We start from the raw sequence: 16,876 nt of genomic DNA, 5'->3' as shown, positions 1-16,876 counted from the left end.
ACTCTTCTTGAGTTCAAATCTGGCCTCAGACACTTATTAGCTATGTAACTCTGGGAAAGCCACTTAAACCTTTTTGTCTTGATTTTCTCACCTGTAAAATGAACTAGAAAAGAGAATGCAAACTACTCCAGATCTTTGCCAAGAAAATCCCAAATGGGGTCATGAAGTGTTGGACATGAATAAACTACAAAAATAGTATTTAACTATAATTATATTTGTTTTCTTATGTTTATTTTGCAATTCATACACATAAAGTGTGTGTGTATGTATGTATCATGTGGACATATAAATACATATATACTTTAAATGGCTCTTGACAGTAGGAATTATTTGCTTCTTTATAACTCCAGTACTTGACACAGTACCTGGCACATAGTAGATGCTTAATAAATGTTTATTAATTGATTATTGAAGGTGGCATGCATGTAGGGACAGTCTCCAGAATCAAGAAAACCTGGCTCAAATCCTGCCTCTAACAAAAATTAGCTGTGACTCTTGAGAAGTCTCAACTTCTACGTGCAACAGTTAGAGAGGAATTATTGGATTGCATAAATCAAAGAAGTTTCCACACCAGTTCACTATACTGATGAAATCACTGACCTAGACCCCCCAAAAAATAATTATCATTATAGAGTTCAAAATCCTTAACTTGACCTCTAAGATATGATTTAAACTACTTTTACAACTCTATATTCCACGCCATAGTTACTCAGAATGGTGGAACTGAAAGCCACAGGAGATGTGCTTTAGAAACTACTCTAACATTTACTAGCTGTATGAAAGGAAAACATCACTTAATCTCTTTGAATTTGGCTATATCATCTGCAAAATGGGAATAATATTTTATCACCTATCTTAGAGTACTATTGTGAGAAAAACATTTGCAAATCTGAAATTACATTACATAAATGTAGTTTTTATCTATGCCTCTAAAACTATTCTCATGATCCTCCAAACATACATTGCATCCCCTTCACCCAATAAATGTTTATTGATTTAACTAATATATAGGTTGAAAAACAGGTATGTAAAACTAGGAAATTATATATTTCTCTAACACTTAAAATCATGACAATTCACATGATACCAGAACTGGCTTACCTCCTATAATGAGGTAATGGACACTTTGGGTCCATTAATTCCTGGACGGATTCCCTTCTCCAAACTGGCTCTTTGACCCAGGCTTTTCCTTTGATATACTTTGTTAGATATAATTATAGAGATTTTGGTTGCCTTTCTGTGGCTTTCTCTCATCTCCATTAAATTTTAATCTCCCTTAAGGAAACTTCTTGGTTCTTTAGGATGTAGTTCAATATCTAGAACACAATTAAAGCATTTACTAAGTTCCTGGAATCATTAGTTTATTAGCATTAAAAAAAATGATGCCAATAGAACACAAAGTGAATTTAAGATTTGCCAGCTTTCAGGTTAACTTTATCAATTAATGACCAATGTAATCAATATGTCATGTGCAAAGGCATCAAACTCAAGGTGCAGACTGCATGCAGCTTGCAACATTCCCCCAGGGATCCTTATATCCAGAAAAGTAGACTATTTCAATTTGTATTTGATACCATTGGAGTAGTGGGTATAGTTCTGGTCTTTAAGTCAGGAAGAAATGAGTTTAAATCACATATCTACAATTTTCTAACTGCTAAACCTTGAATGTAATCTCTGTAGTCTGAGGTAACTCCCTAGGAACTGCCTAAAATATGTGTTGGTGGAAAGAGTTTCTCCAGTCTTATTACATCCCTCCTTCTGTCCCTTTCAATAGTGACTCATAACAATCAGACTACAAACTAGATCTATTCTAATCTACATTAAAGCACTTGATTATGATCAAGAAAAAAGAAAGTCTTCTTATGTACTAAGGGACAAGAGATGGAAAGCCCAAGTACTATAACAAGATATTGAGAACAAGAAAGAAGGTCTGTAGCTAATTGGGTGAACCTATTATAGAGGATTAATGGAAAAGTATGGAAATATATTTTAAAAAGATAAGAAGATGTGATGGGTTTTCATCTATGCTGATAAAGGGAGAATCTGACAAATGACCTTACAGGATCACTTTATGAAGTAAAGTAGTTATATTAAACTAATCATTATTCAGAAGTATTGATCACTTTATATATATATATGTACATATGTGTGTATGTATATGAATATATATTATATATAATTTATATATCTATGTATATGTATACATATATATATATATGTATACATATATATATATCATTATTACTCAATCTCCCTCAGCTATACCACAACTCTCTGTCTCTGTCTCTCTGTCATTCTGTCTTTTCTGCCTCTCATTGAACCTGTCTCAATGTCTCTATTTTTCTGTCTCTGTCTCTTTCTCTCTGAGTCTCTGTCTTTTTGTTGTGTCTCTATCTGTATTTATCTCTCTATATATGTCTTCTCTAGACTTAGATAGTGAGTATATGTTAGAGACAGGAATTTGAACCCAGGTTTTCCTGGCTCTGAAACCAGCTCTTCTCCCAAGTCATGCTACTTTTTTATTTCTGTAATATAAGTCTTACAAGGATCAGTTTTACAATACACGTGAAAAGTTTGGAAAAGATCAGAGATTTGCAAGGGATCTCATTGGTCATCTAGTCTATTTTCACAATACACTCCATCATCACCTCCACCCCCCCACACACACATAACACATTTTTAAAAATAGATTTTGAAGCTATAAACTCCCAGAGACATTAAGTTACAACCAAATTATTATTGTCTATCCTTTGTTCTCAAGTACCATCACATCAGGAAGGTGATGCTGTGACATGCAAGCGAGTTGGATTTAAATGAGAGAGGGCTGTGAAAGGTCATCAGACTCACTTTCTCTTCCAAACATCTAGGTCCAGTGACCAGATACAGATCCGGATAAATGGAGATGGCCTGGATGAAATGGAAAAACCTTGCCTTTTTAAGCTAAGATCTTCAACAGGTCTCTGACTGAAGCAATGTCCAATCTGTGATTAAAACTAGGTGACAAATAAATATGTAGTAATTGAAGAGATGGTATTTAAACCGAGATTCTCTGGTTCTGAACCTAGCATTTTTTTTCATTATACCACAGGAATAAGGTCCAAAACAAACTCTGCTTATGCTGTTCTTTCAGGAACAGTAACAACCCCTATTTATTTACATAGAGCTTTACTCACCACATCTTTGAAAGGTGGTACAAGAATTATTGAGGAGACTAGATGGCTCAGTGGCTTAATGCTAGGCCCTGAGTCAGGAAGATATCAGTTCAAATCAGGCCTCAAACACTTCCTAGCTGTATGACCCTGGGCAAATAGCTTAACCTGCTTACCTCAATTCATTGGAGAAGGAAATGACAAATCACTCCAGTATCTTTGCCAAAAAAAATCCTAAGAACGGTATGTTGGATATGACTAAATAATAATTATTACTCCCATTCTACAAATGAGAAAATTGAGGCTTATTAGTGTTAAGTATCATGTCCAGAGTCACACAGCTTATAAAGAGTTAATATAAAGTAAAAATCGACTAGACTAGAAAGTGCAGAGGTATGAGTTCTTTGGAGGGCAAGGAGCATGTTTTATTTCAATTTTGTATCATACCTCAGTAGCTAATACCAGGTTTCATATAGAACAGACTTTTTAATAAGTATGGAATGATTGATTTTTTTTTAAGTCAAATACATTGTTTATCCTGGTCCTCGAATCTTTAACAACAATAACCAACCAGTTTATATCTGGCTCTTTGCCCCAGGTCTCTCAATGCCCTCTGATGGCAGTTCCCCAGAGTGATTGCCTCCACCATGTACATCCTTCCCCCTTAATATTCCACCTCCCTAGCCACAGTTCCACCGAGAGATCAGTTATGTTATTTTTAGCCTCTTGGCAGGTTTCCAAAGTCTGCATGATCCCACTCTTTCCTAATGCACTGCTGGACATGACCAAACCCTGGCATATCTCAACAGGCATGAGTCTGCTTGCATTCAAATCCAGCTTCCCTTGTGCTTCTCCTCTGCTGGGGGGCTGATTCACTGAGTGATGGCCAAATCGCTAAGAGACCTCCTGCCTCTCCTTGCCCTGCAGGCAGAGCACGTTTCCTCCCTACTGAGCAACGATGGGAAGCAGACTGAGTGTTGCCAGTGCTTGCTTAGTTGGAATAGATGCTTCAGGCAGATGCCAATTAGAAAAAATCCACTGGGTACCATCTCTGTGTGCACCCCCCAGGGGACTCTAAAATAATGCGTTCACATCTGGATCAGCTTCTGTATGGAGACTATCTGAGTCCATCTTCATCCCCTTACTTTCCTCTCAAATCTCCCAGCAACTCTATATTCCTGTCCTTTTGGTTCATATTATGCAGCCCGGAAGGCTCGATTGGAATAGACTGTTAACTAAAAGTTCCATCAACAGGGGTCGCCCTTGGACACAGAGCGCATAATTCCCAACCCAAAAAGGGAAATTTCTCCAAAAGTTCTTGCTTTTAACCTATTTCGCATTTTAGGACTGCACACTATTTTGCTTCTCTTTTGTTCAAATGAGACAATAGTTTCAAAGTGCTTAGAGGCACTTAATAAATGCCTGTTGACTTTCCCCTTCTCTAGGACTAGAGATGTTCCCTGAGAAGAAAAGCTTTGAATGTCACAGATTCTACAGCTGAAAGGGAACTCCGAAACTACTACGTAGTCTAACCCTTTTGTTTTACAAATGAAGTGACTTGAGTCCCAAAGAGGTTAAACTACTGGCTACAATCCCAGAGGCAATACGCACTAGAGGCAGAATTAGAAGCCAGCTCTTTTGAATCGATAGCCCGCACACCTGCACTGAACCAGGTTTTGGAGAAAAAGAAAAGACAAGGAGAAAATCATTTGTACTGTAATATGCGGCATGGAGGCAAGCACTGGAACTCTCCAGAAGCTGATTGCTCAGGAATACCAAAAGGATATCTTTGCTTGAGGGCAACTTAATGGTGCTTACTGGACTTGGAACCAGGAAGACATCTTCATGAGTTCAAATCTGGCTTTAGACACTTACTAATTGTGTGACCCTGGGCAAGTCACTTAACCCAGTTTACTTCAGTTTCTTCATTTGTAAAATGAGCTGGAGAAGAAAATAGCAAACCAATCTAGTATCTTTGTCAAGAAAATCTCAAATGGGGTCATGGAGAATGAGACATGACTGAAGAACAACAACTTTACTTCAAGGGATATGAAGCAGCCACTTTTAGCCTAAACCATAGTATGGCACCAATCTCAGAAGAATGGTCAATAACAATGGCCAAGAACTAGCATTAAAGTGACACATGAAAAAAATGTAGCTCTGAGATAGTAATTTTTCTAATAGTAATTTGTCTAAGGTCATATCAGTGGCAAAAAGGGGACTAGAAACCAGAATTCCTGAATCGCAGAAGTCTTCTCCCTTTCCCTCCCATTTTATCCTCCTCCATTTTAGCAACTGGATCCAACCCCACCATCACTACAAAGCCCAAGGCTAGCTGTCACCTGATCCCCAGAAAGTACTTGCTTCTAATGGGTTACTCTTTCCAGGACAGAGATAAATGATCAGCTCTTCACCCCTGGGATAATCGTTGTGAGAGTCAAATGACTATCTCAGATAGAAAACTATTTTATAAACATTAAAGGGCTAGTTTTTTAAACCAATTTAAAACAAAAGCCTCCTCCCCTCCCTCCCCCCCACCGAATATTATCTCTCCCACAACCTGTCATGGCACCAGAAATTCTGTCATTAGTGATATATTCTTTTGTTTTTCATTTAAAGCTTTACATAACCTGATCCCTCTCTATCTTCTCAGTCTTCCTGCACTGGGACTCCCTTCCTTGCTCTTTATGATACAGCTGCACTGGCTTTGCAGCTATGAACACAAGACTCTATCTACTAGTGTCTTCTATCTACATTGTATGTATCTTATATGTCCCTAGTTTATATCTATTTCTACAGCTATCTGTCATCTAACTACACACACACACACACACACACACACACACACACACACACACAGGTGTCTCCTATATGCCTTGAAGACAGAAATTATTTCTGCTTTTCTTGAATCCCCAGAGCTTAGCATAGTGCCAAAAACATAGAAATGTTTAATTAATGCTTACTGACTGGTTTCTTTCGCTAGAAATGGGTGCTAGACTCTATTGCATTGCTCATACTTAAATCTAGGTCTGGGTCTCAGTCCAAAGACAAGGAAGAGCACTAGCACACCAGAACTTATAGCTTATAGCTACAAGGGAGCAGAGTCCTTGGTTACAATTTCAGGGCTGAAAAGATGCACTCTTCATCAGTCACAGACCAGAGCCCAGGCCAAAAGAGTAGCAAATCTCACTCTTCTTACAGCATACCACCTTGGAATAACTAAAAACTTACAGGTCCCAACAAGAGTCTCTGAAAACAGCTGCACAAAACTTTGAAACTTGGCACAATGGATCCTCCTACTTTAGCAAAGAGTTAAAAGTCAAATAATAGTCTGGGAAGATGAGCAGCAACAAGAAAACAAACAAGAAACATCAAAAAAAGTTCCTGATCATAGAAAATTATTATGATGACAAGATCAAAATACAAACTCAGAAGAAAATAAAATCAAAACTGCTACATCCAAAGCCTCGAAGTAAAATATGAGTTCGTCACATGCCCTAGAAGAGCTCAAGGACTTTTTAAAAAATCAAATCAGAGGAATAGAGGAAAAAATGGGAAAAGAAATGAAAGTAATACAAGAAACTCATGAAAAAAATCAACAACTTAGAGTCAGGAAGATAATTAGTCTTCTTGACTTCAGGTCCAGTACACTATCTGCTGTGCAAATTACACCCATATTTTCTGCCTTATAAAGCAGAAAACTAGATTAAATAATAGCTCACATTTATATAATATTTTAAGATTTTAAAAAATTCTCTCTTCACTCAACCTTGAGTTGTATGTTATTTTCTTTCTATTTTACAAAGAGGACACCAAGGCTCAATAAGTCAAGTGACTTTCTGAGTAATTGTGCAATTAGTAAGTAAAAGAGCAAAGATTCAAATTCAAAACTTGTCAGTCCAAGATAGTTTTCACTATCCCATTGTCTCCCTTCCAGTGCTAAATCTAGAATTCCATTTATTTATTCCATCTATTTAAAAAAAGATGGGGAAGGGGTGTGGAAAGAAGTTTACATAATAACTTTATTATATATTTAAAAGGAATAGCAAGTTGTACCAATTAGTTTCATGTACAATCGAGTCTTTTATTATACCATAGTGTGAAAATGCTCGATTATTCCATAATTCAAAAATTAAATAAATGTGAAAAAAAAATCAGTAAACATAAAAAAAAATAGCCACAGAAAATATATTGATTTTATTTCACTACTTGGGCTTGAAGGGGCATTTCTCTTTTGAGGAATATCTAGTTCTGAGCTAGAAATATATAACCCCAAACCTTCTAACTCAGTTACTTATAGCAATGATGCCAAACTCAAATAGAAAAGATCCTTGTTGACCACATATTGTTTTTAAAAACTTATGTTGCAAGAGAACTGTTCGGTTCTGCAAACATATATTGTATCTAGGATATACTGCAACATATCCAACATATATAGGATTGCTTGCCATCTAGGGGAGGGGGTAGAGGGAGGGAGGGGAAAAATCGGAACAGAAATGAGTGCAAGGGATAATGTTGTAAAAAAAATTACCCTGGCATGGATTCTGTCAATATAAAGTAATTATTAAATAAAAATTTTAAATAGAAAAATAAATAAATAAATAAGTGAATAAAAACTTATGTTGCATTGTGGACAACTAGGTGGCATAGTGGATAGAACACCTACAATCAGAAAGAGTGATTTTCCTAAGTTCAAATCTAGCCAAAATATATATATATATATATATATATATATATATATATATATATATATATATATATATATATATATATATATATATATATATTTATTTTTATCAAGCATTTCCCAATTACACATTAACCAAGTTCCAGCTGTACACAGGCTGCTGGTGAGTTTGACTTACAGAATGGCAGAAGTACAAAGTCACAAGCTATGGATTTCCTAGTATCTTTATGCTCTAACACTTCCAAAATAGCAATGAAGGTTTTGCATCCTCACTTAGTAGTCTGGGACTTTCTTATTGTTGAATCAGTGGAAGGGATAAGATTGGGAGGGCTTGGGATAGAGGGAGCGATGTACTTATGGGGAACTTCTGGGTCTTCTGTACTTTCTTTCACTAATAAGCACAGCTGTCCATCAATATTCAATCAATAAGCTGCACCTTAACAATCAATTTAAATCATTAGTGTCTAGTGTGATTCTGATAATCCACTTAATTACCCAATGTCAATGAAGAAAACATACTTTTATTTTTCTACGGGACTCTATTACCCTTTTATTTTCAGTGTGTATGCAGTTTTATGCAAAAATAACTTGAATATTACTGGCATAGCTTGATATTTATGTTTCAAAATATTTGGGTTATTATAAGGTTGGAGAACTCAGAGTAGAAGGGATTTCCTTCTCTACCTCGAGCAGCATACTTAATAAGGGGACTCTATTTAATGTTAGGAGACAGTTTCCATTGGCCAGTTACTTAGTCAATAAACATTTATTAAGTAACCACCATGTGTCTGTGTTCAACATCATGAATACACACACAAAAAAGACAGTCTCTCTGCTCAAGGGGCTCACAATCTGGGTGGGAGATAGGGAACAATGTGCAAACAACATTGTCCAAATGAATTATAAGCAGGATAAATTGGAAATAATTAACAGAAGGAAGGCACAAGAAAGAAAGTGAATCATGAGAAGAGCAAAGCATGGCTGACCAGAGAATAGAAGGGTACGCAGGACAAACCTGACCTACTTCCTAACCTATTTAATTTCCTCTTTCTCTGTTCCCAATTCAAATATACTAAAGTCATCCTGACTCTTCCTAAAGAAAGCTAGATCATATGTAAATAAGATGGTTTTCATTTACAAGGTCAATCCTCATCATCAAGTCCAGTCCCTAGAGTCAGAATATACAGAGCAAAAATGTGACTGATTTATTTGTAATGCCACCTACAACTCTGCTTCACACCAGACCTTGGCAATATTTCCTTCATATTTCTATTTTAGTATGAATACAAGCCACATTGCTCACCCCTAGTCATCAAACCTGGTTTTTATAAAACTTGAACATGGCCTGTGATCAGAGGTACTTTTCAGGTTGTACGTGTGTGTGTGCATTTTTTCCCCTTTGAAAGAGATTTTAGGACAGTGGCTTCTATCCAGGGTGGTCTATATCTGAACCAATACAGTAAGTATTTATTTCTTTAGTAAGGCAAATACTTTAGATTGCTGGGCTTCTGCCAATATCCCCAAATCTCTGAAGAGCTTAAGCATCTGGTACCATAAAAAGGGATTCACAGCTATTTGCATGAACTGGAGTGGAGCCATGCAAATAGGGGATAGGTTGACTCCCTGGTCACAGTTATGAAATGCAAATACATTCCAGACCAGGCACATCCAAAACAATATGTTATAACAGATCCAAATAATTTAAAGAAGACATCACAAGATAAAGCCCTTTTCCTTGGATCCCAAAACCTTATTATGGCTTATATACATCTGGGGCATACTGGAGTCAAGTCAAACTGGCTGCTGAACCAAATATCAAATTTTCACCTCCACAAAGCTACAAATTAGGGCTTAGTTTAATTTTTATTTATTGTTTAAGAAAGTGATGGAGATAATGCTGACTGAACTTAAAAAGTATATAGGGATATACATTTCCCTCCTCAGAGAGCTAGTACATTACATTTGCCAGTCTATTCTGATTATACTACTCCTATTCACCTGCAAGTAGAATAGTTTTAATTTACAGATTCAGCAGTTAGCCAAAGCCAAAGAAGGTTTCAATTCGATTCAATAAGCACTTTTTCAAGATATCTATTTTATACCTTATAAAGTTTTAGAGATTGGCAGAAGAGAAGAGGGGGAAAATATCAATAAGATAGACTGCCTACCATCATGGAGCTTGTAATCCATTGAATAAAGGGTGGGGTATAACCTAGATATAAATAACCATAATTCTAAATAGAATTAGTGAATAAAAAAGATAAATAACACCAAACAATAAAGGAAGTTTCTTTTTTTTACTGGAGGGCTCAGAAGGATGATAGAGAATATAGCACTTGAACTTTTTCCTGAATAACAGAGAGAAGAACAGTTTTGAGGTGGATGGAAGATGGTATTCCAGGTACACAATCAATAATGAGTATGGAAATAAAAATTTGGACTATATTTAGTAGTCAACAAGGAGTTACTGAATGATTTTGAAGGGAAGGAAGAAAATTGCCTACAGTAAATTCCAAGTTTGGGCCACAGAGAATAATGGCTACTATATAGGAAATGGGTTTAAAAAAAAAAAAGAGGACTTTTTAGAGATTCATGGGAGAATAATACATTTCAGCAATAAAACACATTATCTTGTATCTCTACATACATGCATATATTATGGTAATAGCCAGGGTGAACCAAAGACTCTAAAACAAGAGGACAAATCTAAGTTTTAAGGTGATATTTAGTCATTACTGGAATATGCTTTGGATGGAAAAAACATCTGAAAAGAATAGAATAGATTAAAAAGCAGAATAGATAGATTAGTATTGTATATTTGTATTAGTGTTAAAATTATAATAAGCTGAATTTTATATAGTACTTTAGCACTTTATTCACTCATTTGATCCTTGCAACAACTTTGTGAAATAGATGATCTTGTATTATAGATGAGAAAACTGAGTCACAAGGAAGTTAAGTGAGGATCTAACTATTGTCTGAGACAAGATTCAAATTCAGGTCCACCTGACTCCAAGTCTAAGATTCTATCCACTATAATAGCATCTATATATACTGAGGTGAAGAAATTTAGAAATCCAAAGTGATAAATATGATAGAGAAAATATGAAAGAGGATTATTTGAAGAAGAAACAGAAGTGATGTTATCTAATGACCTAATATTCCAAAAAGGAACTGCCCCACCCTCATCCCTATTTCACATATATATCCCAAGAGAGACAGGAACATCTCATGAGCAAAATTCTGAACTCATGTAGAAGCAGTTCCAGTGAAGAGAAAGGTGAGAGCTGCCTAAAGACTTCAATGTTCATGACCAACTTAGACTTTTATAAGACATGGATATAAAGAAAGTTAACTGACAACACTAGGTATAGGCACAAAAAAGCATCAATACAAAGTGTCAGTAATGCAAAAGTTTTGTGCCTTTTTTAATAAATGTACAAAAGAACACCAATACAAATAGTGTCAGTAATGCCAGTTTTTAACTTTTTTCTAACATCACAAAAGAACACCTATATATTGACATATATATGTACCAACATATACATACATATATATATATATATATATATATATATATATATATATATATATATATATATATATATATATATATAATACTAGAGTTCTGAATAAACAAAAGCTTAGAAAAAAATGAATGACAAAGACAAAAGAAAGGGATATGGTTAGCTATACTGGTAGTGAGAATTATATTAAAGGAGAGAGAATAGTTATTTGAAGAACAATGAACAATAGTGTGATAACTGAACTTATTTAAAGTTTATTTAGTGGGGCAGCTAGGTGGCACAGTGAATAGAGCCCCAACCCTGAAGTCAGTAGGACCTGAGTTCAAATCTGGCTTCAGAAACTTAACACTTCCTTGTAATGTCCAGACTAGCTCCGTGGAGGATCAGCTAGAGTCAGGATAAATCAAAGTCCTTGGTCTTTAGGAGGAGAAGTAAAGGAAGCAGGCAAGCTGCCATGTGGCTTGCCAAAGATGTATCCTCGATTTTGGAGTCTGGAATTTCCAGCCCTTCTCTTCCTCGTCCTGCCACCAAGTGACTCTGACTTCTCTCCCCCAGCCCTCCAATCCTTGCCTATGATTATTTCATCACCAAACATTCATCAAGCACCAATGGTGAGAAGAGCCATCACATCACCATCTCATCTAAATATATGTATATAGAGCCATTGTCTCACATGAATAGGTAATTAGCCTTAAGTGCTCTGCTGTTTAATTCAAGCATACTTTTTCAAAGTTTCAGCCCTCTACATCTCCCATTTTCTTTTGTTTTAAAATACAGATGATTACACACACACCCTGACTTCTAAGGAAAGGGGGTGAAAACACCAAAAAGGAGGTGATCACACCACCCACAACTTCTTAAGAAGAAAGATGAAAAACACCAAAGGGAAGTGGGGAGTCAAGCCAGATATTGTTGGCGGGTTTCTGGGCTGAAGGGTCTTAGTAGAAACAGGTATGCACAAACCCATCAGCATGGGAGGTATTCCACAAGCACATAGCAATAAAGCAGAGGTTACTAGTAATGACTCTCCCCACAGTCAGTGCAGGATCGATGTGAAACAACAAACATGAATTGTACATGTAAGTAGTGCTATAACAAACAATATGAATCAACATGGTTTTGTAAAAGATTTCCAGAAGTCCTAGAAGGAGGGTATGAAACAACAGTCACACATACACCTTCTTCAGCACCCAAGAGATAGTCCAAAACCAATCTATTGTCAATTGCTTCACATGTCAGGGAATCCAATGATCCCCCCAAGTTTTTTGAAGTCCTGCAACAGTCGTTTTATATGTTAGGGAATCCAATGATTCCTGCAGATTTTGAAGTCCTGCAATATTCTTATCATGTCTCAAAGAATGAAATGATTCCTGAGAGTTTTGAAGTCCTGGATCAGTCTCATTAACAATTTTTGATGTCCATGAGTCAATTGTCATAATTGCCATGCTCTTTCAATGGTGAGCACAGTCAGCAATGGAACCACCCAATGTTTCTTGAGTCTTCTCCTTCATTTCAAGAGTCTGCTCCGTCTCTCTGCGATGGACAAGGTGAATACGGCTCGTTGGCACCCATCTGATTCTTTCTCCATCTGTAGAGATACAAACAAACCCTCTCCCCCAAGCAGTTAATCTATGTGGTCCTTCCATTCACCACTTTCTGGGTCTCTCCACATCACCTGGCGATTATCGAAAGATAGTGGAGCTGCTCGCACTGGACACTGCCCTTCCAGTGAGTTATAAAACCTGTCTGCTGGAGCCAGTGCATCTTTGTCAAAAATCAAGAAGTTAATAGAATAAAGAGCTAAATTTAGAAGTTCTCTAAGGTTACCTATAGCTCCCCCTTTCTTTTGTTTTTGGAGCAGCGTCTTAATGTCTCTGTTTCTCCTCTCTACTATTGCCTGTCCTTGAGGATTAAAGGGTATGCCAGTGGTGTGTAAAATCTTATACTGTGTACAAAAGTGTGCAAAATGTTTAGAAGTATATGCAGGTCCATTGTCTGTTTTTATGACTTGTGGCACACCTATAATTGTAAATGCTTGAATAAGGAACTCAGTGACCACTTGGGCTGTCTCTTTTGCTACTGGTATTGCAAAAGTGAATCCTGAAAAGGTGTCTACCACAACATGGATAAAAGACAGACGACCAAAAGAGTTATAATGGGTCACATCCATTTGCCAAATTTCTTTGGTCTCAAACCATGAGAGTTCTTCCCTGGAGGCAGTGTAGGAGCATGGAAAGGAAGGCAAGTTGTACAGTTTTTTACTATGCTCCTAGCTTCCTCTCTTGTTATTTCAAATTATAAACATAAAGCTCGAGCAGCCTGATGATATTTAGAATGAGATTCTTGGGCTTCTTGAAATAAAGGAGCATTGGCCAGCATAGTTAGAAGGCTATCTGCCTTTGAATTACCATCAAAAATAGGACCTAGAAATCCACTATGAGAGTGGATATGCAAAATATAAATCTTTCCTGGATGCTTTCTCACTTGCTTTTGAAGTTTCTTAAAGAGCTGATATATATTAGATGCTACAAATTTTAATTGGGCTGTGGCAACTCTTTGTACCACACCTACTGAATAGGCTGAATCAGATATTATATTTATATCTCCTGGATAATAAGTAAGAACTAGAATAATTGCATACAATTCATTCTGCTGAGTGGACTGAAAAGGAGGTCTGACTACTCTCTTTATAGTTAAGTCATGAGAGTATACAGCACAAATGTTATGTTTGGATGTATCTGTAAAGATACTTGGTCCTTTAAGAGGAACTTTAGAAACCTTCTCTTCAAGAATCCATTGCCAATTATGTAATAGTCTGGTTATCTTTAATGGAGACCCATGTGTAAAATTTGGAGCCATGGCTAATAAAATTTGCCACTCTGGGATGGTTTCACAGCACACATTAATTTGTGCATTAGCATAAAAAGTATATATCTTGTCAGGTCTTATCACAGATAATTGTACTGCTCACTTAATGGCCTTTAATAAAATTCTAGCCACAAACGCTGGGCAAGGAGGAAGGCTTTGTTCTGATTGTGCTAGAGGGTTTACCCACTCTATCACACTGTCTCCTCAATGAAGGACTGCTGTGGGTGCCTCTTGTGTAGCAAAAACTGATATTTCCAAGGATTTTTGAATGACTCTTTCAACCACATTGGATAAAGTCAGTTCAACTTCTGTCAAAGCCTCTTGAGTTCTTTTGTAAGCTGGCATGGTGAGTTTAAAGCACTGTCTCCCTTTAAAATGTCATATAATGGTTGCAACTGATAGGTAGTCAAGCCTAACACTGGATGCATCCATTGGATATCTCCTGTCAATTTCTGAAAGTCATTTAAGGTGTTTAGCTTCTCTGTTCTTAAGAAAAGTTTTTGTACTATAAGCACCTTAGGGTATACTTCATATCCTAAATATTGAAAGGGAGCATGCCTTTGAGTTTTTATGGAGATATGTGCAATTTGTAGTATCTTAGTGTTTCCATGGTCTTTTGCAGACATGCTTCTAACATTTGTTCCTCAGGTGCACATCCCAATATATCATCCATGTAATATAATAACATAACTTTTGGAAATGCTTTTCTTACTAGAGTAAGAGTAGCAGCAACATATATTTGGCACATAGCAGGGCTCTTTTTCATTCCCTGTGGCAAAACTGTCCATTCATATCTTGTATAAGGCTCAGCTAAGTTAATGGTGGGCACTGAAAAGGCAAATCTTTTCATTTCCTCCTTATCCAGAGGGATAGAATAGAAACAATCCTAAATGTCTATAACCCAAAAAAAAACCATTCTCTAGGCATTGAATAGGAGATGGAAGTCCAGGCTGAAGAGTTCCCAAAGTTTCTATCTGTTCATTTATTTCTTAAATCAAATTAATAATAAGAAGAATAGTAAATAAAAATTTTAAATCTTAAATCATCCTCCATTTTCCAGATTTCTTTCTTACAACAAATACAAGGGAATTCCAAGGACTTAGAGAAGGTTGTAAATGTCCTTGGTCAAGTTGCTCCTGTACTATATCTAATAAGGCCTAAATTTTATCACTAGCTAAGGGCCACTGTTCTATCCACACTGGTGTATCAGTTTTCCATTGGATAGGAACAGGTGAGAGTGTTGGCAGACCTTCAACAACAGCCCTGCCTAAAAACCAAAGTACTCATTTGTAATCCTAATTGTTGTAAAATGTCTCTTCCTCACAGATTGATGGGGATTTTTTCAACTAGAAAAGGAGTAAAAATTCCTGTTTCACCTTCAGATGTTCATCTCAAATGGGTAGCACTAACTTCAGCTGCTATTGATCCTCCTGAGCCAGACATGTAGATGTCTGCCTTAATCTTTGGCCAGGGACTGGGCCAGTTGGTACCTCTAATGACTGTATGATCTGCACCTGTGTCTACCAATCCTTTTAATGGTATGCCATTTATATAGATAGTAAGCATAGGTTGGTCAGCTGTCACAGCTGCTGTCTAATATATTCCTGGATTGTGTTGCTTGGAGTCAGAATCTGGGCAACTATCACCAGATTGCTTATTAGGAGTCTGTATCAGTAAACTTGATGCTACTACTTCTCCTGGGTGATAGGTCACACATTGTCTAACTGTATTAGTGACTGGGATGTTAACTACACATTTCCCAGTTTCCCACATCAGTGTATGGATGGACATTGTTTTGTATGTACTCTCAGGAGGTGAAATGGTCAAATCTACTGTGCCTGGAGGCAAGGGATCCATAGGCTGTAGAGGAACAGATTTCACTTCTCCAGGGGGTATCTCAGTAGTCCCAGGTGCATACAACTCTGTTCTCCCCAATTGTAATTCCTTTCTCCATTAGGTTGCTTCCTGGCTGTTTGGTCATGTCTGAGTACTGAACTTCTAAAGATTCTCTGGGTGTAGCATTAGCTGCCATCATGCCCCAAATATTTTTTGTTTTGCCCCCCCCCCCCATCCCTTTCCCTGAATCAGTCTACATTCTGATGCCCAATGGAAGCCTCTGTTGCATTTTGGACATGGGATTTTGGGTCTTATTCTCCCACCCTGTTTTCTCACTCTGTTTTTATGCCAACATTGAGCTTTCAGATGCCCTACTTTACCACATTGAAGGCATTGACGAGTCTCTCTGGAAGTCCCTTGCCAAAAGGGACCTTGTCTTCTCATCTTCGGATCTTAGGAAGTCTGCATCATAGCCTGGCTATAAAAGGCATTTGTGCCCACTGTGACAGAGTGTCTTATGATCTCCTCTAAAAGAGCATCTTTGTGTAGTTTTACTATAATTCTTCTACAAACATCGTTAGCATTTTCTTTAGCAAGTTGCCTTATCAAAATTTCTGTTGCTGCATTTTCACCAATAGTTTGTATAACATCTGTTTGCAGATGTCCCACAAAATCAGCAAAGGGTTCATTTGGACCTTGCTCTATTTTCGTGAAGACCTCTCCTCTGTCCTGTTTACCTGGGATAAAGTCACATGCTTTGATAGTAGCAGAAGCAATTTGCTCATATGTTGCTATGGGGTAATTAATCT

Source organism: Antechinus flavipes, chromosome 2 (assembly GCF_016432865.1).
Source record: "Antechinus flavipes isolate AdamAnt ecotype Samford, QLD, Australia chromosome 2, AdamAnt_v2, whole genome shotgun sequence".
Lineage (NCBI taxonomy): Eukaryota > Metazoa > Chordata > Mammalia > Dasyuromorphia > Dasyuridae > Antechinus > Antechinus flavipes.
The sequence above is the reverse complement of the archived record's forward strand: the minus strand, read 5'-3'. Positions refer to the sequence as shown.